At 34.5% G+C, this 23,410-nt stretch overlaps 1 pseudogene across 1 annotated transcript in view; it reads right to left on the bottom strand.

The window, feature by feature from the left end:
• Nucleotides 1-23,410, bottom strand: part of LOC149804801 (uncharacterized) — a 155,308-nt pseudogene that overhangs the window by 5,491 nt on the left and 126,407 nt on the right. Inside the window, exons 25-30 of the transcript XR_016416698.1 lie at nucleotides 19,856-19,963; nucleotides 17,839-17,952; nucleotides 15,017-15,172; nucleotides 11,092-11,205; nucleotides 5,199-5,267; nucleotides 1,869-2,073 (exon numbers count right to left, since the gene is read on the bottom strand). The product of XR_016416698.1 is annotated as an uncharacterized LOC149804801 (transcript). The remainder of the gene's footprint in view (nucleotides 1-1,868; nucleotides 2,074-5,198; nucleotides 5,268-11,091; nucleotides 11,206-15,016; nucleotides 15,173-17,838; nucleotides 17,953-19,855; nucleotides 19,964-23,410) is intronic.

Genomic DNA, 23,410 nt, shown 5'->3' with positions numbered 1-23,410 from the left:
CTTGAATACATCTGACAATTTCAGTAAAACATACTAGGATTGTCACAATATTGATTCCTACCATTACATATGTGCAAATGACAAAACAATTTAACTGCATGTACTGCCTGGTCATGCACATGGAATGTATGATTACTAAGAAACAATGCAGTGGCTTACAAACTTGAAACAGTGGTTTTTAAAACAAATATAATGTTACTAACCAAAGGCTCTGTTAACAAACATGTTGTTAAAGGTAACTACTGTAGTCTGAGAAATTGATATCAGTGTTGTTAACAAATCAAACCAGATATACATTATGCACAATAAAAGCAAATTCTCGTCAACTTCCATTTTTTTCAGAGTGATGGCATATTTGACGTAAAAATCATAGATACACCTATGTTTTGATAACTCAAAACTGGACAACTTGCAAACCTGCTTATAACATGGGGACAAGTGCTGATTCCACATTTTCTTCCAGAAAATACCCTGAAATTGGGCTCTATTCAAAATGGCGATCAAAACTAGTAAATAAAACTGTTTTATTGCTTGCTTTATTGTTGAAAATGATGGTTAGTGCCCAGAAATCTCATTCAACATGATGAACTTTTAACAAAAAGTAATATATTTTGCTAAGTTCTGTATATAAAAATAAAAATCTCAGTACACTGTTAATAATAATATTTGATGATACTTGGATCCATGAAAATGCCAGTAATGCTAACTGGTGGCAGTGCTTTAAGAAACAGACATGGAAATAAGTAATTTCATTGGAATGGGTAGTTACCGCATCAACATGTACATTCATTTACATTTGTACACATTTTTGTAAACATTTACATCAGTTATCTAAATCAAGCTGTTTACAAGTGTAAATGTTGCTGCTTTAAAAGTCAAAAACAAAAATGAAGGGGCAAAGGGGCAGCCACTGGGGCCCACAAGAAAAATATACAGCTTAAAGCATAAATGTACACTCACCACATCGCACATAATTAAAAGAAACAGCTTAAATTTACCTGTTATAAACAGTACTGTAGTTGTCAGAGTTAAATTTAGGTGCAGAAATGTAAACCTCAAGAATAAATGTTCATAAACTGAAAAGTTGTCTCTCAATCTATGATAAACAATGACCATAGAAGGATACATGTGTTTTTTTTAATAAATAACAACATTTTATTAACCATATTAACCATATTCTGCATTAGCAAAAGTTTTCTGAAATAGAATTAGAATACACTGCAAAATTACTACAACAGGTTCCACCCGATTAACATGGCCTTAATTTTATACAACTCTCCAGACTGAAGATAACAACATCCTTTAAAAGCAAGTTAAAATACCTCTGAAACTAGTGATCACAAACTGCATACTTTTTTCAGCTTTGGTTATTTTACTCATAAAAAAGTTTTGATTTAGGTTAATTCTGAAGCAAATTTGGAGTCTTGCGCTTGTTTAGAAATAGTTGTGATTTCTATGGGAGTCTTGTACTTAATAAAATCATTCTTTTAAACATATAAATTGAAGTCTAAGGGATGATTTAGTAGTAAAAGTGGGGGACTTGTGCTTATCTAGATATAATTGTGATTTCTATGTGATGCATTTGGTGTAAAAGTAGGACTCTTACAACTGATTTAAAAAAATTTAAAGGTATAAATTGAAGTTTAAGGATGACTTCAGAGTAAAATTTGGAGAAATGTGTATATTTAAGTATAATTATGATTTCTAAGGGATGAGTTCAGAGTACAAGTGGGAGTCTTGTATTTGTAATGTTTTAAAGATTTGTGGATTGAAATCATGTGAAAAAGCATCTGATCTACACGATGCTGTTTACCTGTATATCTGACCATTAAAACCATAATACTTTATCACCCCCACCCGACCTTTACCTTTGAATCTGTTGGAGGCAGACTCCTCAGAAGATTGGACCAGTTCCTGCAGCTGTCTGACAGATCGCTGCTGATCTACCAGATCCATCTGTAAGCGTGTAAATTTCTCAAGTTCGACCATATTGCTACCACCCTCCTTCCATTTATTCAGCTCGCGGATATGCTGGGACTGAAGCACTGCAAAATTGGTTGTGGCCTCCAGCAGCTGCAGTAATATAGAATACATTCATCAACAGGATGAGTAGTTACACTTATCAATAATAGGTATAAATTTGCAAAACTATATTCTAAGCAATACTACCAATAAACCTGATACCTTTCGTACTTCATGGCAGGCACTACAGGTAAAACAAGAGTATGACTGTATTGTGATTGTGTGGGTTTAATGCAATTTTTCAGCACATGATAGGTGGTACATGGTGGCCAATATATTTGGTGTAGGAAGAACCTGAGAACAATTCTGGGCTGAAACAATGACCCACAGAAAGCTACTTGTAAGCTTTCTCACACTGGCCAAACTTAGGACTTGAACCCCTACAGACAGAGGTGGGATGTCAGTGATCTGCAGACTTGAACCCATACAGGCAGAGGCGGGATGTCAGTGATCTGCAGACTTGAACCCCTACAGGCAGAGGTGGGATGTCAGTGATCTGCAGAGGCACATGCCTTTGACAACTCGGGCCATACAGATAAATGTATGAAATTTAGAAGATAATATGGTGATATGATAAGCGATGGTTTAATAAACATTACCCAATTCAAGACAAATTTTTAAAGTAGAGAAATATTCAATATCTATGTATACTTTATCTCACCTTACAATGAATGGATTTAAAACTGTAAATAGGTAATTTCAGATGTACATAATCTCCTAAGACATCAGGACTGAGGAGGGGTCACAAACACCAGAAGCATAATTGACAGACATATCAATATCCAGCATACAAATGAGGGCTAATAATTTACAAGTACCAATTTATAATCTTTCATTTTTGGGAAGCATTAAGTGAAAAATTATACACCGCTCCCTCGATAACTCACTCCCGGATAACTCGCGATCCCACTTACAACGCGGTGTCCGTCTTGGCTCCCGATTTTTTCCAGAGAAAATGTATTTAAAATATCTTTAAAATATGCTGAACATGTAAAAATTACGATAAGAATTGATAAATTACACCTTGCTACATTGCTCGTTTTATCATCGAAAATGGTGATTAATGCCCGTAAAAATATAATCCATATTTTGAAATTTGCAAGTTCTAAAGAAGAATTAATTTCAGAGATCTCGAAAACGCTTAATTACGCATATTTGGAGGCCAATTTTTGATCTGGGACGCAGAAAATCGCTGAGGCGGGAGTCCTCCGTACGCATGTAATAGGTGCGCGGGAAAATTGAAAGATTTGCCGGTCCTGTTTCAGCCACCTGCTTTGTGGGAAAATGTGTTGATCAGTTAACTGTGCTGATATTTACAATGACAGAATTCAGTGACTGAAAGACTCTTTGATGTACTGTTGCCATTTTATAAGAGTACATTAAAAAAAAAAAAAGAACATGATGCAGCAGCTAGGCAGCTAGTTCAAAGGCTTTAACTGGTGGCCGAGTGAGAAAATGTACTGATATTTAGTGATTGAGTTCAGAGGCAGAAAGACCCAGTTTTAAAATCCTAGCGAGACCTCTGTTTAAAGATATCATATATTATGTAAGATTTTATGATAAATAGTTGTCATTATACTGTAAATAAACAGTCTTCTGAAATAGCGATCAATGAAAACTTCTGGTAAATGCTAACAGGTGGCAACAGAGAATGAAATAAATACCAATTAAACGTCTTCCTGTGTGAAAGTCACGTTCTAATCCTTTAATTCCGTTTCAGTGTAAACATTATAATCACAACATATTCTGTTCACTGAAAACATAAAAAGAGTCAATCAACCGTCACATCGAAACCTGTGAGTACTTCTATGAGAACCTAATTACATGTACATGCCGGCTTTGTTTTGATCAACAACTTGGGGAAGTGTTTGTTGCATTAAAAAAAAAAATCGATTACAAGAGACCTCGGGTGCTGAATTAAGGGTCTTCGAGCTGCCTTTGACGTAAAGCAAAACAGTAACAGAGACAATGACGATGATAGTGACTTCGAATGTTTCAGTGAAACTGATGTCATTAATGCCGAGGCTGTTTGGGAGAAATTCGTACAGACTCTTGGTCCTGAGATGGGCATTTCTCTTGATATGGAGGAGTGGATTTGTGCTGACAATGACTGCCCCACAGCCAAATACATGTCAGATGAAACTATAATTATTTCTATAGCGAACAAATTTGCAGCAGAAGACGATTCTAATTGGAGTAACACAAGTGTTGAAAGTGATGCAGACACAGATGTTGCACCCCCCACCCCTCTGCACAGGAAGCAATCAAATATTTTGATATTGCCATAAGGTGGCTGGAGACCCAAAATGTTGACTAAGTAAAGCTCATGCAGTTGAGAAATCTGAGGGATTTTGTTCGGCGGCAGAGAAACCAAGGAGTAACACACAAAAAAATATAACTGATTTTTTCAAAAAGTGAATTGATATTTGTCAAGCGTGGCACAAACGGCAAGTATTAACTTGTTCTAATTTACGTTATTTTAAATTTGTAGACCAATTAAATATGTTAGTACTGATTAACCCTTGTTTTTTTTGTTTTCCATTTTACTTCTATCACATTCAAATCTATCTATCGTTCGATCGACACTGTTTCTCGAAAAGAGTCGATCTTTTGTATATAAAAAAACGTCTAATTTGGATCAAACAATAAAACTAGAATGTATCCAATTCAACATAAAAATCAGTGACGTAGTACACAATGTGTGAAGTGGTACACATGTTAAGCGAACGGAAACCACGTGGAATAATGTTTTCGATGATCGCCTCAATATACTGTAATTTATCCTGAAATTAATGTTGTCCTATGAGGAACTAATAAAGTACACCATTATGAAGAGATATTTATTAACAGTTAATCTCAGAACGATTATAAAGTGAGTATTCAACAGTATAATCTGCCTACCCCTCCCCCCATTTCTCCATTATGTCGTCAATCACTTTATTGGTTTTGGGCTTATTTTATAGGTCCCTCGATAACTCACACCTCACTTAGAGTGCGGTCGATGTTTCTGGACCCCGATGTGCACGCGTTATCGAGGGAGTGGTGTATAAAGAATTTGTCAGAGTACTTGGAAGAAGAAATATCAAAGGTATTTTTGCATTTAGGTATATGTTTGATATCATACAGTTTACTGGCAAGGATATTATTATTTATCTGTCTGCTCAAAATGTACTCACCTTGTCACTAACTTGATGAAGTTTGCCCTCCAGATATTTTTTCTCCTCTAAAACCATTGCCAGTTTGGTCTGTAAACAAAAGAGCAGTTCTGCACTGAGACATTTCCTGATGCAGTGACATTTTCATATCATAATTTGTGCTAAAAAAACTTTTTATGGATTGGGTAGAAGCAAATGTATTTGGAAAGGGGTGGTGGTGGTGTTGAAGTATTCCAAGATGAAATCTGACTGTAACCATAAAATAAAAACAAAAGGAAAAATAAAATATAAAATGTAACCTTGACCCTGAAGACTGGACTCCAGGTGACAATATATACAACTTACTCAATTTCATCAGCACACAAGTTATACAGCAGAAGGGAAATTTTTAGTGACACTTAAAATACTGACCTGTAACCCTGACCATTATCAAACTAGAATGCAGTATGTGATACAATTTGTAACAATACACAAGTATAATTTATGCACTAACAAAACATGTTACAAGGTCCCTGGATTATGCTGGTTATAAGGCTCTGCTACAGTGCATATTTAAAATTGATCAAAAAAGGGCAATAACTCTGTCAAAATTGTACCCAAAAAGACAAAAACATTTAAAAGGCATATCTTCCAGTAATTGGCAATCATCTATCAAATGGCATCCAATTATATGTGAGGGTTGCAGAGCTTTATTGGTTACAAGAAGTGTAAATGGATGGAGAGTAGGGCTGGGTATCATGAAAACTTCTGTATTGCATTATTTCTCAACATACAATACCATGGTTGTTGTAGGGTTTAATGCCATTTTTCTCACGTACCCATGTACAATACAATGGTATAGCACAATTATATTTATTGACCAACAATTCAATTTCCAGAGAAGGGGTCTGACACTTTTTTTGCTTAATTTCCAACTGTCAGCAGCTGAAAAAATATCTTACTCTGATTTATAGTACCTTTTTGAATAAAAACTGTATTGAGAGAAAAGGAAAGAAAATTCAGCTCATAAGAAAATCCCAGCCTCCAAATCATCTTTAGTTTAAGTAACCAGTGCCTTGTAGATGAATTTGCAATGTGATTGTTAATACAATAATAATGTAAGTGTTGATACTGAAGCGTACATTACTAACAACACTACTGATGTAATAGGCAGGGAGTGTTGAGCGGGATGGCAATACCTAACTGCGATATATATCAGTTAGTCGACTTGAGAAATTATGTTAAGTTCAGACAGAAAACAAGTGTACTTCTGAAATTGTAGAATGATCTGCATTCTTACAAAAGAAACACATATACTTAGCACATTCCCATATGCTAGTCAATAACTAAAACATACGGTGTTATTTGGTTTTGTTTTTCAATCCAAATTTTTTTTGAAAGCTGGATTTAGTCTGAATGTTTCACAATGTTCTACTTGAATACCATGTTTGCATTATGTGAAACATGCCACACATGTAACTAAAAGATAATAAATATAATTATATTCATAATACCCACCATTACTCTGCGACAGATACAACCATTTTGTAAAAACAAGATAATTTTGTAACTATTTGTATTCTTCATGAATAATGAAAACACGTTAATATATCATTAGAGTCGTAACAAGATTACTCTGGAATTTTCATACATTCCCTACCGATGAAAACAACCAACATACTGATACAGTGAAAAGGTACCATGGTATGTACCACTGGAACAATATACAGACTGACAGAGATATGTATAAAAAATGAATACTATTGGGCTCATGCATTCTGATGTTCAGGTCAAATAACTCTGCCCACATTAGTGTTTACATGACAAACCCACCCAAAGCACATCAAGGTCTATGAGAATGCATATGGGGGCGCTCACCAGTTAATATGTACTTTTGAGAGAAAGACGAATGTAAGGTGAAGTAGTTTGCATTTAAAACCTGCACAATGGAGAGAATGTTGGCATACCTCTATGCTACATTAATGTAATGTGGATGATATTTCTTTGGATATTGTACTTTTGGAAATTTTACATGATTTAAGCACAGTGCTAACTAAAATCTCTCCTTCCTTGTGTTAAAATATCAGCCTGAATTAGACTAAAGTACACTATACATAGCAGCTATTAAAATAGGGAAAATGAATTTTGCCAGACTAGACAATACCAGCTTCTGAAAGTGCAATGAATGAATGACCAAATATATAAAATGTAAAAAAAAGTTATTGGCTCTTTTTATACAATTTACCTCTGAAGTTCAGGAAGTGAAAATGACCAAGTAGAGCTAGCACTTTTTTGAAAGGTGCACATCTGAAGTAAGGCCAAGCTGTATACTCTATAACCCATAGTACACCCATCAATCATACACCAAAATAAAGGGCACTTAAGGTTCTTTGAATTATACCCAAGTTATAAAAGGTCGTTTTTAAAGAGCCAGTATAACCAGTGAGGAAAGCCCGGGAAATTCTTTTTCTTTAAAATCCTAACCCTACACAAAATATGAAGCTGTAGAACGCCACCTTAAAGCAAATATAAAAATGTTTGCAATTATTTTTGTTATTTTCATATAATTATGTATGATGTTCTGAATAAAATTCATATTGATGTTAAGCATGAAAATAAGCTTATTATGCTCATTTTGCTCTTGCTTACATAATTTGCCATGAGGCATGTTTGTGTGAGTAGTGACCTTAATTATGGGGAAATTAGAAGTCTTGGAATATAGGAATAGAGTCAACTTAAATTTAAAACTGTTGCAATAAGTAAAAGAAATATATGGTGAAAATGTTTCTTTTCATTTATTTGCAATATAATTAAAAAAAAATGATTAGAAAGTGAATTCACTTCTTCCATATTAAACAATAGGCAAATATTTTACTTTTACCTTTATGAACCTGATGAGTTACCTCCCTTTTCAAATTGTAAAATTCTTTGTTGATATCAGAAATAATTCTGGCTAGTTTTATGTTCCTGTCATTCAGCATAACATTAGTTGCAACGTATACAAAATGTAATGTGCATTCTTAAAATAGCTCACTTTTTATTGGGGGGGGGGGCTGGACTTGTGAGAGACTCTGACACTCATATATACTGTTCTGTGGGGGGAAAGGCAGGAGAATTATTCAAAAGGATTGTTTTGATGCTTGCGACTTAAATGTTTCAGCCATATAAACATAATTAAATCATACAATAATAATACCTATATTCTCTTTATGGGGGCGCTCACCAGTTAATGTGTACTTTTGAGAGAGTGACGTATGTAAGGTGAAGTAGTTTGCATTTAAAACATGCACAATGGAGAGAATGTTGGCATACCTCTATGCTATATTAATGTAATGTGGATGATATTTCTTTGGATATTGTACTTTTGGAAATTTTACATGATTTAAGCACAATGGTAACTAAAATGACTGCTCCCTTGTGTTAACAAATCAGCCTGAATTAGTCTAAAGTACACTACACATAGCAGCTATTAAAATAGGGAAAATGAATTTTGCCAGACTAGACAATACCAGCTTCTAAAAGTGCAATGAATGAATGACCAAATATAAAAAATGTAACAAAAAGTTATCGGCTCTTTTTTTATAAAATTTACCTCTGAAATTTTGGAAGTGAAAATGACCAAGTAGAGCTAGCACTTTTTTGAAAGGTGCACATCTGAAGGCCAAGCTGTATACTCTATAACCCATAGTACACCCATCAATCATATACCAAAATAAAGGGAATTAAAGGTTCTTTGAATTATACTTAAGATATATAAGGTCTTTTTTTAAATAGCCAGTATAACCAGTGAGGAAAGACGAGGAAATTCTTTTTCTATAAAAGCCTACCCTATGCAAAATACGAAACTGTAGAGCGCCACCTATGCCAGAGTGCATCAAAATATGTTGCATGGTTCCCGAGTTATGATGTAGAGAAATATACAACAGACTGAAAAAGGGCAATAACTCCATCAAAATGTGGAATGAAAAGACATAACCTTTAAAAGTTACATCTACAAGTATAGGAAAGTCACCTGCCAATCCAATTATGTCTAAAGGTAGCAAAGTTTTGGTGGATATACAAAATGTGAATGGGTGGAGATGGATGGATGGAAAAGATTAATACTACAGGGCTATCATATCTAACTAACCAGTGCATCTTGCTGATTCTGGGTCTTCATTCATTATGCTTTTTGTTACTTTTTATGTAGATGAAGAAAAACGAGCCAATTGATGGTATCCTAAGTTTTTTTCTTGCAAGTCTACTGATTATTATCAGCAACTAGTAACCAACATGCAGCCCCAATTTTTTATTTATGGTTGGTTCGATATGTTACTGCCAGACATACAGATGTAATGGTGTTACATCTGGAAAAATTGAATTCAGAAAAATGACATAAAAACTGTCAATTTAAGCATTCATATAATTTTGGCCACAAAAGAAATTTTTGCAATGAATAGCATCATAAGCATGCTGTAAGAAACTTGTATAAAGAACAATGACTACACTGACAATTCCTTCAACTGTATGATTACAAATGCATTACAATTAGAAAAGATCCATAGTAAAACCACTTTTCAATTATAAAAAAATTCACTCGATTTCAAACATTAAAGATGGAAGATAAATGGGCTTCAGACCCGGAAACATAATTTTATGTTTTTGTTTCTTTTTCATATTAGCTTTGGATTTAATCTTCATTTCATTCACATGCCACTGATGTTAGCATTCAGCTATCACTTCATCATTTTTCACTTGCATTCATCATTTCAATTTATTTTAGTTAATCTGGAATCATTTATGAAAGATGGGATTTCCATTTTTGATTGTACAAAATGTAGTGATCTCTTTTGTAGTGTCCTATTAAAAGGTGGAAAATGCATAACATTCAAAGCAGAGTTTATGATAAAAATATCTCAAGTGCAATAATTATAAAAGTACATTCATAGAGTTTTGGTATCAAGTTCAATTTCTGATTTTGTTTATTCAGATAAAAAATGTACAGGTACATCTACTGGTGATATAGTCATCACATCAATGGCATTTCCTAGAACAATTTCACCACTTTTAAGTAGCAAAGAATTGTCTATCAGTGTAACGAATGAAAAATCTGATCCTAGATTATCATAGGGTTTTTGACATGGAAATTTAGAAGCAGCTCAAAACTTAATTAAATTTTTTTTTAAAATGCATTTATAACATGTATTCATGTTTTGTTTTTTCTAATTATTATTCTCTGATTCTTGTTTGTAGTTGTGTTCTCTATTTCCTTTTCACTGCATTCATCATTTTATTTGCATTCATTCTGCAATCTGTTTTCTTTATTAATAGCAAACTTACCTGTTTCAGGGTTTCTACCATATCCTAAATACCAAATCAAAATTGATAAATAGTATGCCAACACTGCTAACTTTAAGTCCTAGAATTCTCCATCCCCACCTTTTAAGTCCTAGAATTCTCCATCCCCATCCTTTAAGTCCTAGAATTCTCCATCCCCACCCTTTAAGTCCTAGAATTCTCCATCCCCACCCTTCGTTCCTGTTCATGCAACAAAGCATTTACCCATCATTTCCAACTGCAGAATATCAAAGGAATATTGTGATAAAACATTTTCAACCTTTGTATATAGATTCAATGTCTGCAGTTTGGTACATTTAATGGAGAAAGATTACTTTATTTATAGTATACAATTTTCCAAAGTGTTTTAACTTCAACTGCTGTTTGCTACACTAGATGGAGAGAGGCTATTTTTAATCATAGCATGCAAATTTCCATGGTGTCTTAATTTTAACTATTGTGGTACTAAATAACCTATTTATGTTGATGTGCCTTAAAATTCAGAAAATATGATAAATGCCTAAAGAATCCCAACTTTTAGGGTACACAGTGTATTTAAATCATGGCAAAACAAACTTGGAATGAAAAATCAGAAAGTAGAAGCTCTGACTTCGCTAACCTTGTCTTCAGATATCTCTTGTGTCTGTGTGTTGGCTTCGTTCAGATGATGCTTCAATGAGTCCACTAAAGTCATGGCCGTGTTCTTTTCCTTGCACATTCCCTCATACTTCATCTGCAGTAACATATACATAAATAATGCAACATTTGTACAATTTACCATTAGTTCTAAACTGAAAACATTTAATCACTATAAAAATTGCATACAACTCTTACAGGTAAAAGACACCATATACAATGCTACATGTTTCATGCAGCAGGAACAGAAAGGAAAAGAATCTATTCCGAGATGTGCACAAAGAAAATGTACAATTCTTCCCACTCATTTTTAAACAACAAATATGGAAAAACACTCATGAAAATCAAGACATGGAAGCAAGAAACACGGGCTTATCTACCCGAGTCCGCAAATAAGCACACTGTGCATTCTGACAGACTGGTACAACTAATTATAACACATGATCTCTGCAGCTTTCTCAAGAAATAAGATACAAGATTATAATACAGACCTACTTTAAAAAAACTACAACTTAAGAAATGCATCCAAGAAGTAGTTGGTTTATTTTCTCTCTGTTATGTGGTGTCAAGTGGTGTAAATCATGGTCATACTGCATTTTCAGAAACCACAACTTGTGTCATAATATTTAATGGCTTGTAATTCTCCAATGCTTTATAATAATTATTTTCCTGAACTTAACATCACAAAAGAAAATCTAGGAGGACCTGGTTTCTCATTTTGAGGCACAACTTTCAGTGTTTCTTGGCAATTAAAAAATGACAAAGTTTTCTGCAAGTGATCAGCAAGGAACATAATGTAGTCATGAACTTGCCACTAATATAATTTGAAATCTGTTGCATCATTTATTGTGAAAAAAATACGTCACTGTGTTATTGCTACCATTTTGTGCAGGCTGTGATCAAATATGTGTATGATCATAAATACACAGTGATGCCAGGGAGATCTTAGTGGATGCTTTATTGTGTTTAATTGTTTCTTTCCATACAAAATAAAAGAAATGCTTTATCGTGTTTAATTGTTTCTTTTCATACAAAACTAATAGATGCCATGCTCTAAGGCAAACAATTCATAAAACTGTTTCATGTAAGACTCAAAATTATACTTCTGCTACCAACTTGATATTTAATCTTACTCTACATGCAAAAGGTAGAAATTACAGTTCTAATGACTCCTATAAAAACTCCCAACATGTAAAAGGTATAAATAAGAGTTCAAATAACTCATATGAAAACTCTCTAAATGCAAGATGCAGAAATCTAAGTTCAGATGACTCGTACAAAAACTCTCTGCATGCAAGAAGTATACATTATAGTTCCACTGACTTCTATGAAAACTCTAAATGCAAGAGGTAGAAATTATAGTTCCAGTGCCTTCTAGGAAAACCCTACATGAAAGAGGTAAAATTTATAGTCAAAATAAATTGAATGAAAACTCTTTAAATGCAAAAAGGAAAAAAATTATACATTCCACTGACTCATGAAAACTATCTACATGCAAAAATCAGAAATCTAAGTTACACTGACTCATGAAATGCTCTACATGCAAGAAGTATAAATTAGAGTTCCCACTGACTTCTATGAAAACCCTAAATGCAAGAGATAGAAATTATAGTTCCAATGACTTTATTAAAACTTCCAAATATTTGCAGAGATGTTTACAGAGTGAAAATAAAGATCAAACTGAACAATTTTAAAGCAGCACAAATAATTTTGCAGTGATTTGATCTTGACATGTTTAGTAATTTCCCTTCCAAAATCATGATGGTTCTATGAACTCAGGGCCAATGTTCATATTCCAAGTCAGATGTCATTACCAAAAAGGAAGTTACTTTTCTATTTTTGCATTACAAGTTTGACCCAAAATTTGTCTTATCTGAGAGGGGCTCTCAACACCACTTTACAGGTCTGACCCTTTGTTTTTTAAATTATTCCTGGAATCGGAACAGCTGAGGGAAGGTGTAACCTAAACCAATCCCAACAGACTGATAGAGCATCCACAGTCATGGCCTCTGGGTCCAGAACTGAAGAGATGAAGTTAAGCATTTGTGATTGAACCATGTCACAAAGATATCTATCAACCTATGTCCCAATGAAAGACTGATAACTGAAAAGATTAACTCAAGCCTGCCAAGAAAGAAGAAATCTAAGACCTACTGATAGGTTGTTGGTGGGCAGCTAGGTTAGAAAGTCAACTTTATTGAGAGGATTGTGGGCGATGAAACTTGGGTTCCTTTCGCTTCTATTATGATGCCTATGAAACTGAGGGATATGCTGCAACCTGAAGTTCAGTTGTATGCAAAACTAGAACTGTTGAGTGGAATTTGGGCCTCCATCCTTCTGCATAAAGTCATCTCTTTGAAGAAAGCCATGGAGTTGGCCAGCTATGCAGGTGGACCAGTTGTATAGTGTTCAGCATAACAACACCATGTGCAACAAAATGGGCTGGTTTATAGCATGATTCTGTGATACAACCAACATAAAATCACTAACAACTTTGGACAGTGAGCTGGACTGTCTAGTCAGAGACTGGGACATCATTGGATAGCAATGATGGCTGGTCATATAAACAAGCATGATTCGAACCCCATGTGCCTGAACTTACAGGCCTTACTCAAGCATGTGGGGAGACTTGCCACCAATGGGCTGCAAGAAAGTGGCAGCAAACTTTCCTCATCGTATCCCTGTCTGTATTAGAGATGTGAAGGCTGGAGACAAATCCCCTCAAGTCAACTTCATTGTCATTTCTCTGAGAATCAAGCAATGACTGACAGGAATGGGTGTAGCACAGATGCATCCATTGTACTCAACATCGGCTTCCAGTACAAAATAACATGTTAAACAGCACAGTACCAAATCTTTAACACCCTGGAAGTTATTACAAATATCTGTACTTTATTTTCTACCTCCTTCCGCCAAGTTGCACCCAAGATTCAAATAGTTGCACTTTGTTTGATTTTACTCCTGTCCCACCAGCTGCATTCAACATACAAACCTAATGGCAGACATGATTACCCTCTTTTGGTGCAGAGACAGTTCAGGTTACTGGAGAAGGGACTAAAGTTAGAGGAGACTTTCAACCTGAACATTAAGCTGTTACCATTCACCACTGTCATTGCCTTGCAAAGAGACAAATTATTACACCACTCACCTGCAAGGTCTTTGCCTTACAAATAGAGAAATTATTAAAATTATTACACCACTCACCTGCACTGTTATCGCTGTACAAATAGACAAATTTTTACACCACTCACCTGTACTGTTATTGCCTTATGAATAGACAAATTATTACACCACTCCCCTGCACTGTTATTGCCTTATGAATAGACAAATTATTACAACTCTCACCTGCACTGTTATTGAATACGAATAGACAATTTATTTCACTACCCACCTGCACCACTACTTCCTCACAAATAGATAAAGTTTTACACCACTCATCTGCACTGTTATTGCCTTATCCATTGACAAATTATTAAGAATTCTTCCCCCACCTTTAAAGCTGTCAAATGATACATAGTAGCTAATTAAAACATCCAAAGTGTTCATTCAAATATGCGACTACCACCAGAAAGCTGTGACTTATATGCGTATCCTCCACGATTCATCTGACCATATCAGTGCAAGAAAAGCATGCAATCAGGCTAAATTTCCTTTGCTGGACATGTGCAGAAATTTCAACAGCAAAAATTATTCTCAGTTTCCCCTGAATAGGTACTATGCAATAAACACAGATTCTAAATTTAAAAGAACTGTCTACTCTCCCTAACTGAATGCTTTTGACATGCACAACAATGACATAAATTCTATCCACTCCCAACAGATGCTTTTGACATGCAATACAATGAAACCAGTACTGTGTCCCCCTCTAGCATGCTGTGCAAAAAAACAACACACTTAGCTCCCTATACCTGGATCTGCATGTATTTTTCCTTTATGGCAGCAGCCTCGGAAAGATTTTGTTGTGTCTCAGACAACATGTTCTCCGTGTCATCCAGTTTTTCTTGTGTCTCTGTTAAGCTTTCTTCCATAGCATTGTGGTCAATCTTCAGTTGCTCAAAGTTAAACTTAACAGACACAAAACCTAGCATTTAAACTTAACAGACACAAAACATGGCATTTAAACTAATACAGAAGTATAACAATGAAACTAACTGCAAGACTTATATCCTAACTGAGACAATTTTACTTTGGGTTAATATGCAAGTAACCCTTCTAACAGATACTTCATTCACCAAGTTATGTAAAAGTTCAACAAACAGTACTAGTCATTACAATGTATAATGAAGTATCTAACATCAAATATTACAAACAGTTCAACATACTGCAAATTACCAAGCATTTTGTGTGTGTGTGTAATTTTATTTTTGCCTCCATTTTCCAACAGGTCTGAATTCTGCAAAACTGCATTCCTGAATTTTCTACATCTTAGACAAAGCCCAGGGTATGGGGCAATACAAAGTTGAAGGTAAGGTCAATTTCTTATGGATCAGATTTAAGATGATACAAAAGCATACCATCATTACATCATACTCTGATGATGGTCCAATCCAAGGCATGCCAGTCTATTTCACTACTTGATTTGTATGATCACAACCTGCTTAGCAATGCATAGAAGTTTATCTGAGTAAGTTAATAGGATCTTTAAACTGTAATCAAGTCACCAAAGTATTCCTTGTAAGTCTGTGACTTACTTGACTGTCACTTCATGTTACATTACTTTGAATTTTATATTATCATACATAGTGAAACTCCTCACAATCAAAATCTCAGTATACCAGAATCCACTCAACATAAAATTTGTTTCAGTCTCTAATTTTCTCCTTTTTTCAATCATCATTTTTCCCCCGGTAAACCGAAACCCCTCAACTCTGAACACTGAAACAAATTTCAATCCCAAATTTTAATTTTATGCTTAAAAGGAACATATAAAACTGAAAATCAATTCAAACTACATTTTAACTGCTACATATGGTAGGACAGATTAATACTGGTTCACGGGTACTGTAGTGGGCTCATTGTGAGACAAAGACCTGGAAAATGTCCCAAGGGCATGCAAGGTTAAAACAATACTTGACATGCAAGCCCACACATATTAGGGCTGACATTATGCTAATCTTTGCACCATACAAAAGAACCAGCTTTTAAAGCAAATTATTAATAACTAAATGCTTGCTGGTAAGTCATTTAAGATAGACAATGTTTATCTGTTTATTATCTAACTGTGATTGATGCTATTCATTGTATACATGATGAGTTTCCTTACCATTTTTAATCAATCAGGACATTAATAGCCAGGCATGTGGCTTTGCTTTGATTTGTACATTCAAGTCAAGGCATGTGGCTTTGCTTTGATTTGTACATTCAAGTCAAGGCATGTGGCTTTGCTTTGATTTGTACATTCAAGTCAAGGCATGTGGCTTTGCTTTGATTTGTACATTCAAGTCAAGGCATATGGCTTCGCTTTGATTTGTACATTCAAGTCAAGGCATGTGGCTTTGCTTTGATTTGTGCATTCAAGTCCAGATATCTGAGACATCTGCTTCATTCTCCAGTGGCTAAGACTGAATGTACAAACAGTGTTAGTGAACTTCATAAACAAATCAATCTATTGTATGCTATCCAATGGATTTCAAAAGCCTGGTCAGGCAAGATGCATGGTTCAGTAATAAGTGCTTTGAAGTTGCCGGCTTCCCTATTAATTCAAATGATGATGTCAATGAGGGTCATGATGAGGATAATATTACCTTGGCTCAACTTGTTCATGAATTAAGACTGGACATTGACCCTGAGGGTCTATATAATTTTGACAATGATGTGCCTGTTGAAGATAATTCCAATGACTGGGAGAGTGAATTTGCACACATTCCATTAGTACTCAGGCTGGTGATAAAAGCCATGAATATGTTGAATGGGAGAGTGAATTTGCATACATTCCATTAGTACTCAGGCTGGTGATATGATGATGCAGATATGTTCTGAGTCACCAGGCAGCGATATGACTTTTGCTAAAATTTTAGATCTCGTACAGAGAGTTAAAAACTTTGCAATTGCTGAGTGTTATTTGACCATAACACAATAAATGGAGTCATTAACACAATAAAGATGTAAAAAAAAAAACACAGACAATGCTCCATGCCTTCCTCAAGCCAGGCTCTTACACTGTGAACATTATGAATTATACAGAGTATTTAAACATTGTGGAGTATCATTCATAATTCCAATGGACTGCAGTGAAGTTATAAAAGTATCTAATTCTTCAGATGTATCTTGTGACGAGGACTGTATTTATTAGTGGAACAACTGCGTTTACGATACAAATGATTTCTGGAAATATGTCTTTTTCCAGCTCAAATACACATATTTAAAAATAACAGCTTACTTAATTTTTTTGCACTTTTCATTCTCTCTCTGTCTCTCTCTCTCTCTCTCTCTCTCTCTCTCTCTCATCAAATAAATGCTTAGAAAAAGACATTTTTTCATTATAACACAAAAAGTTCAATAAATCAAAAACTTCTAAAACCACCTGCATGGGTGAAGGAATACCCAAGCATTTTTTTTTTATTTTGGAGGGATTTTCACTGTACATGGGTAATCTAGATTTGATGTTTTAAATATTTTGCAGATAAAACATTTAACTGACATGGTAGGAGCAGAAGTAGTGAAGAGACTTTGTTGTAACTAATCTTGAAACTATGATATATTATTAAGTCACAAAGTTTTCTGCTTTTACCTGCAAATTGGTTAATTTCTGTTTCAGTTCGTTGACCTCAGCCTGACTGTTCTCTGCTTGTTGCAAACTTTGCTTAAGTTTTGATTTCTCCTGGGTCAGTTCATCTATAACTCTCTGTTGAATCAAGTACAAAATGTTACTGTGATATTACCTATCCTACATTCAACATTGCCTAGATATGAAAACAAAAACAAAGAATGAAATCCCAAGTTAAGCCATAGTGTAACCAATGATTACATAGCTCACCTCTACTTCCATCAGAAGTCTGCAAGAGAAAATTATCATACAAAAAATAATTCACACTAAATGCTTTTCATCCCTTGTCCTACTACAGAGATTTTTTTGGAGATCATTTATCTTTACACTTGAATATTTGATCATTTTAAAAATTGAAATTGCAACTTTTAATTGGCACTATATTGCCAGTATTGTGGTGACATTTGTGAGACCACATATCTACCTATACAACTACCTTTCTACCTACCTACCCTCCTACCTATCTACCTAACGTGACAGGACATAAAAGACATGAAGGAACAAAGGAAAATTCTTTTCAAATTTCTATCATGCCAAAGTTGAAGTATTAAGTTGCAAAAAAACCAAGATTCATATTATTTCTGAAATATTTAAAAATACTTGTTCTTAAATTTGCTTGAAAAACTTATCATTGTCCATCCATATAATCAATATGTTACTCAACAAAAGTCACAGGCTTTGAGTAACCTTGGAAAGACAGCAAGCAGTACATAGTTTATACATCAATAATTATCATCATCAGGTGAGGCCTGCATGAAATGATCAGCATGCAGGACACTCGCCTAATTCCTATATTCATTCACATGTACAATACACCATTAACCAGCTGAGGGCAACATATCAGTTTACCTTTGAATAAACATTTATTCCTATTTTCAGATACATGGTCATAAAGGGCATTCTGAGCAGGGTAGAATGAATACAGATCTAGCATGGATGAATCAGTACTGTCAGAGCTCATAAACACATCTACTTGACTTGTGTTAGTTAACCATACAATGCAAGTCACAGGGACCTTTCGTTTTAACATACATACCAACCCCCAAAAGGTTTAAGTGAAATTATTGTTATGATAATTGGTCAAAAAGTGTAATTTTGGCATATAAATGTAATCTATATATCACATGAAAAATTACAGCATGCATGAAAACGATACTTTTATTGTTGCTACTAACCTGGTTCTTCAGCTGGTCAAAATTCTTGTCACAATGGGCAAAATCCATATGGATTAGAACCAGAATACAAACACAAAATATCCTCAATAATTATTTATATTCAGCACTCACTTTAACTAGTCTACATGTGTAATTTTCACGAATGAACATGAACTGGAAACGTGTGCTCAGCATGCGGTATTACATTACTCTCATAATCTTCTTCTAAAGTTTTTACAGCAGTGTTGATCTGTCCTTTTTTCTAATCTGACATGTTTGAAGTTTGAAAAGATCCATCTGCTCTAATGTTTAAAAAATTATAGACTAGTCCACTAACTAATCAGCTTATCAATATAAGGAATCTATGAAGCAGAATTCAAATTTGAAGAAACCCACCTGTTTTGGGAGGAAATGGGTCATACACAATTGCTATAAATAACACATAAGAAAAGCACTCTTGCACTATTCTTACACAGCAGTCTTCTTTTTAACAATATTCTCAAATTTATTTCAGGGAAAGAGATGATAATAAAAATGTAAAAAACAACTTTTTTTTGGTCTTAAAATAGCATAATCCATATACTGGGGAGCGTAAAATGTAACTTTGGTTAAATAAAGCACAATGATGATGCCCAAAAGCAAAATGGTTGGCATGTATGTTTTAAGGGCACTTAAGTAAGACAGATGTATCCAATTATCATCATATCTTCAAGTTCTTTTCAAGACTATGAATTCTAGACTCTAGACTTACGTGTATTATACTTAAATAGCTAACATCACTCTCGAGAAAGAAAGAAAAATAAACTGGAAATAGACTGGAGTTTCACCTTTGCATGTTCAGGTATGGAGGATTTAACCTGAGAGAGCTTCAATTGTAGAGTTTCAATTTCATCTCGCAGTGACTCATTCTCAGCTGTCAGATCATCCATAGCTGTCTGAAATACAATGAGGGTCTGGTAAACACAAACCTCAGCATGGGAATATGTAAAATCATACACTACTTAAGAATTTCCATACCACTGCTGGTATCAGTACCATGCAATGAAGTCCCTGTAAGGGTAGTTTTAACATATCTATATACTGTCTGCACCTCATCTGTCCTTCAAATGATTCACTTCATTAACATTTCATTCATACCTACATTTTAGTTATCATTAAACAGTTGTTTATGGTTTCTGAAACGCTTTCCAATTTTATATTTATCACTTCCATAAATCAGTTCCTTAGGTTTCACCCATTTAAAAAAATAAAATGGAACTGCATTTAATGAAGTCTGCACAAATCTGACTTTTTCCTCCATAACTTCTCCATGAAAAGTTTTTGATTTTCCATGACTAAATTCTCTCATGTTTTGGACAAAAAGGCTGAAAAGTTGGATCTGTACACTGGATATATATATATATATATATATATATATATATATATATATATATATATATATATATATATATATATATATATATCATATGGCGAATAACACTCCTTTCAGGTGCACTGGATCCAGCAAGGGATCATGTGTATCAGGTGTCAGGGATTGATTAAGATAAATGCAACAAACTGACAATGAACAGTGCAAAACTAGTATCTAACTAGTTTCAAGGGCAAATACAAAACACAGACAAGACAAACAAATAAAACAGAAAAACCACTGTGTTTGCAAAAACTTTACGTGACAATTTTTACAGGAATGAAACCTTTTAAATTTATTATGTATCAAGTCGTTTATTTCAACTTGTTGCCGATGCTGGAAAATATTTTATATTTACCTAGAAATTGATGAGCCATAACGACATCTGTTATTTTATGTAAATTTATGTAAGCACAAATTATATCCCAGATATTTCATTGTTATGATAGTAATTATAGGCTATTGGCAAATTTAGAGAATCATTTAAAAGAAAATATGTCAGCTGCAAAAGGATGATTTTATTTGTGCATAGATGTCTTTTTCTAGTCTTCTTGGTTTTAACCACTTGGTTTCAATGTTCTAAGGCGGCGTATCCAGTAAGAGTCCTTTTCTTTTCTGGTTTTGGACCTCTAGTTGTAGTTGTGAGCAATTGCAATAAGTGTTATATCATTGAAAGTGTGGCCATTGGAGGAGAAGTGTTCTGCGACTGGGCTTCTGTACAGCTTCTTTGTCATCCAATCAGATCTACGAAGGTTGATGCTTTTCTGTAGCATTTTAGTTTCTCCGACATACTGGATGCTACACATCTTACATGTGATGAGATAAATTACATTGTCTGTTTTGCACATTTTGTTTGGACCATGTATGTTCAGTTTTTCTTTAGTTACTGTGCTAGAAAATGTCCTGGTCTCTATCATAATGTTGACAGGTTTTGTACCTTTTATCGCCAAAGGGACCAGATTTTAATAGAGGGTATAGGTTAGTGATCGGCGTTAGCTTCACCATGACTAGTATGTCCTTGAGGTTTTTGGTCTCCGGAAGGCTACAACAGGTTTGTTCAGGAGGAATAACTTTAGTGCATCACACAATCCCAAGATGGGCCAGTGTTTTCTGATGATTTTACCCATTATGGGGTTGTCTAAATGGAAGGTTTGGATAAATGGTATCCTATCAACCTTTTACTTTTCTCCTTATTTTAGTAGGTCATTCTGGTTTGCTTGTTTGGCCCTTTAGGTTGTGTGTCTGTGTGTATGTATATATGTATGTATGTATGTATATGTGTGTGTGTGTATATATATATATATATATATATATATATATATATATATATATATATATTGGCCCTTTGGGTTGCCTTCATTAACAGGTCTTTGTTGTAGCCTCAGTTAATCAAATGTTTTGATAATTCCTCAGACCTATTTTGGAATGTTTCATCGTCGGAGCAAATTATTAGTATACTCAGTGCCTGGCTATATGGGATGTTCCAAATGCAGTTTTGGATGACAGCTGTTTGGGAGGAGATACTGGTGTTTGTTGGTTGGTTTTGAGTAAATGTCTATATGGAGTTTGTTTTCTACCAGTCTAGCTGTTGTGTCCAGGAAAAGTAGTTTGAGTTGGAGACTTCTGCCGTGAATTTTATTGAAGGATGGAAGTTGTTTGCCTTTGATATGAAATCATCCAGATTTGCTCTTCCATGCTGCAACTTCATTTCTATATCATTGATGAAACATACCCACTGGCATGGTGTATGTTCCACCTATGCTAAAAGTTGACCCTCCTTTTTTCCCATAAAAATATTAGCATATGAATGGGCCATTTTTGTATCCATTGTGGTTCCATTGATTTTGAAGTAGTATTTTTTATTAAATTCAAATTTATTGAATTTTAGGACAAGCTATAAGAGTTGGACTAGAAAGTGAGTGGGTGAATTGTCTACAGTTCTTGTTTCCCATGCTTCTCTAAAAACCTGTATCCCTTCATTGTGCAGTATGTTAGTATATAAAGATGTGACATCTATGGAAACAAGCGATGTATCTGGTAGTAATAGATAGCTTGCTTTGCTTTTTATGAGGAAATCTGTCATGTCCTTAAGATATGATGGTAATTTGTGGACAAGTGGTCTCATTAAATGATCCAAATATTCCGATATCCTTACTGTGGGATGCCCGTTACTGAAGACTATAGGTCTGCCCGGGTTTCCCTGTTTGTGGATTTTAGGTCGAAGATAACATCTACCTGCCCTTGGGTTTTGTTTGCTGGTCTATGTGCCCGATTTGGCATGCTTCATCAACAATATCTGAGATAGTTTAGCATATTCCAGTGTTGGATCATGGTCGTGTGTGTCTGTCTGTGTGTGTATGTATGTATGTATATGTGTGTGTGTGTGTGTGTGTGTGTATATATATATATATATATATATATATTGATAACATAACAGGAAAGATAACCACAAAATCAGTTGTTTTTTTTAAAATGCAGGATGACTGTTCCTCCCCTCAGTCATCTGATCTACCCACTTCAACACTTTAGACTTACAAGTAAAGTGAGATAAATGTGAACTTAAATTCGGATTTATGCTGTATAAATGAGCAAAGTGAAGACCATAATAGCCATGATTCTGAAAATCAATCAATTTCAACTGATTACCTGGGCCAAAATTCCATTAATTTTCAAACTTTTCCAGGTGCATTTTCATAGACTTTTCCTTCTATTCCATGACAGAATCATTTTCCATGATGCTTTCCTTCCATTCCGTAACTAATTTTGTTCCATGATTTTTCATTGAGCTGCATTTTTTTAAGTGTTAAAGGGAACGAACTACTGTTATACCTTGACTTATTACAAATATGCTTTTAATTATTAAAATAGCAAATGCATAAAGCACTGAAATATAAGTAAGTTTTAAAATACAAGTGGAACTGCAAGAAATGTACAACTATAGCTGAAGAGTATTTATCTGTAAAATTGATTTCTT

The sequence above is a fragment of the Sinohyriopsis cumingii genome, chromosome 2, assembly GCF_028554795.1.
Source record: "Sinohyriopsis cumingii isolate HCF-2022 chromosome 2, ASM2855479v2, whole genome shotgun sequence".
NCBI lineage: Eukaryota > Metazoa > Mollusca > Bivalvia > Unionida > Unionidae > Sinohyriopsis > Sinohyriopsis cumingii.
Note: the sequence above shows the minus strand (reverse complement) of the source record. Positions and strands in the feature narration are given on the sequence as shown.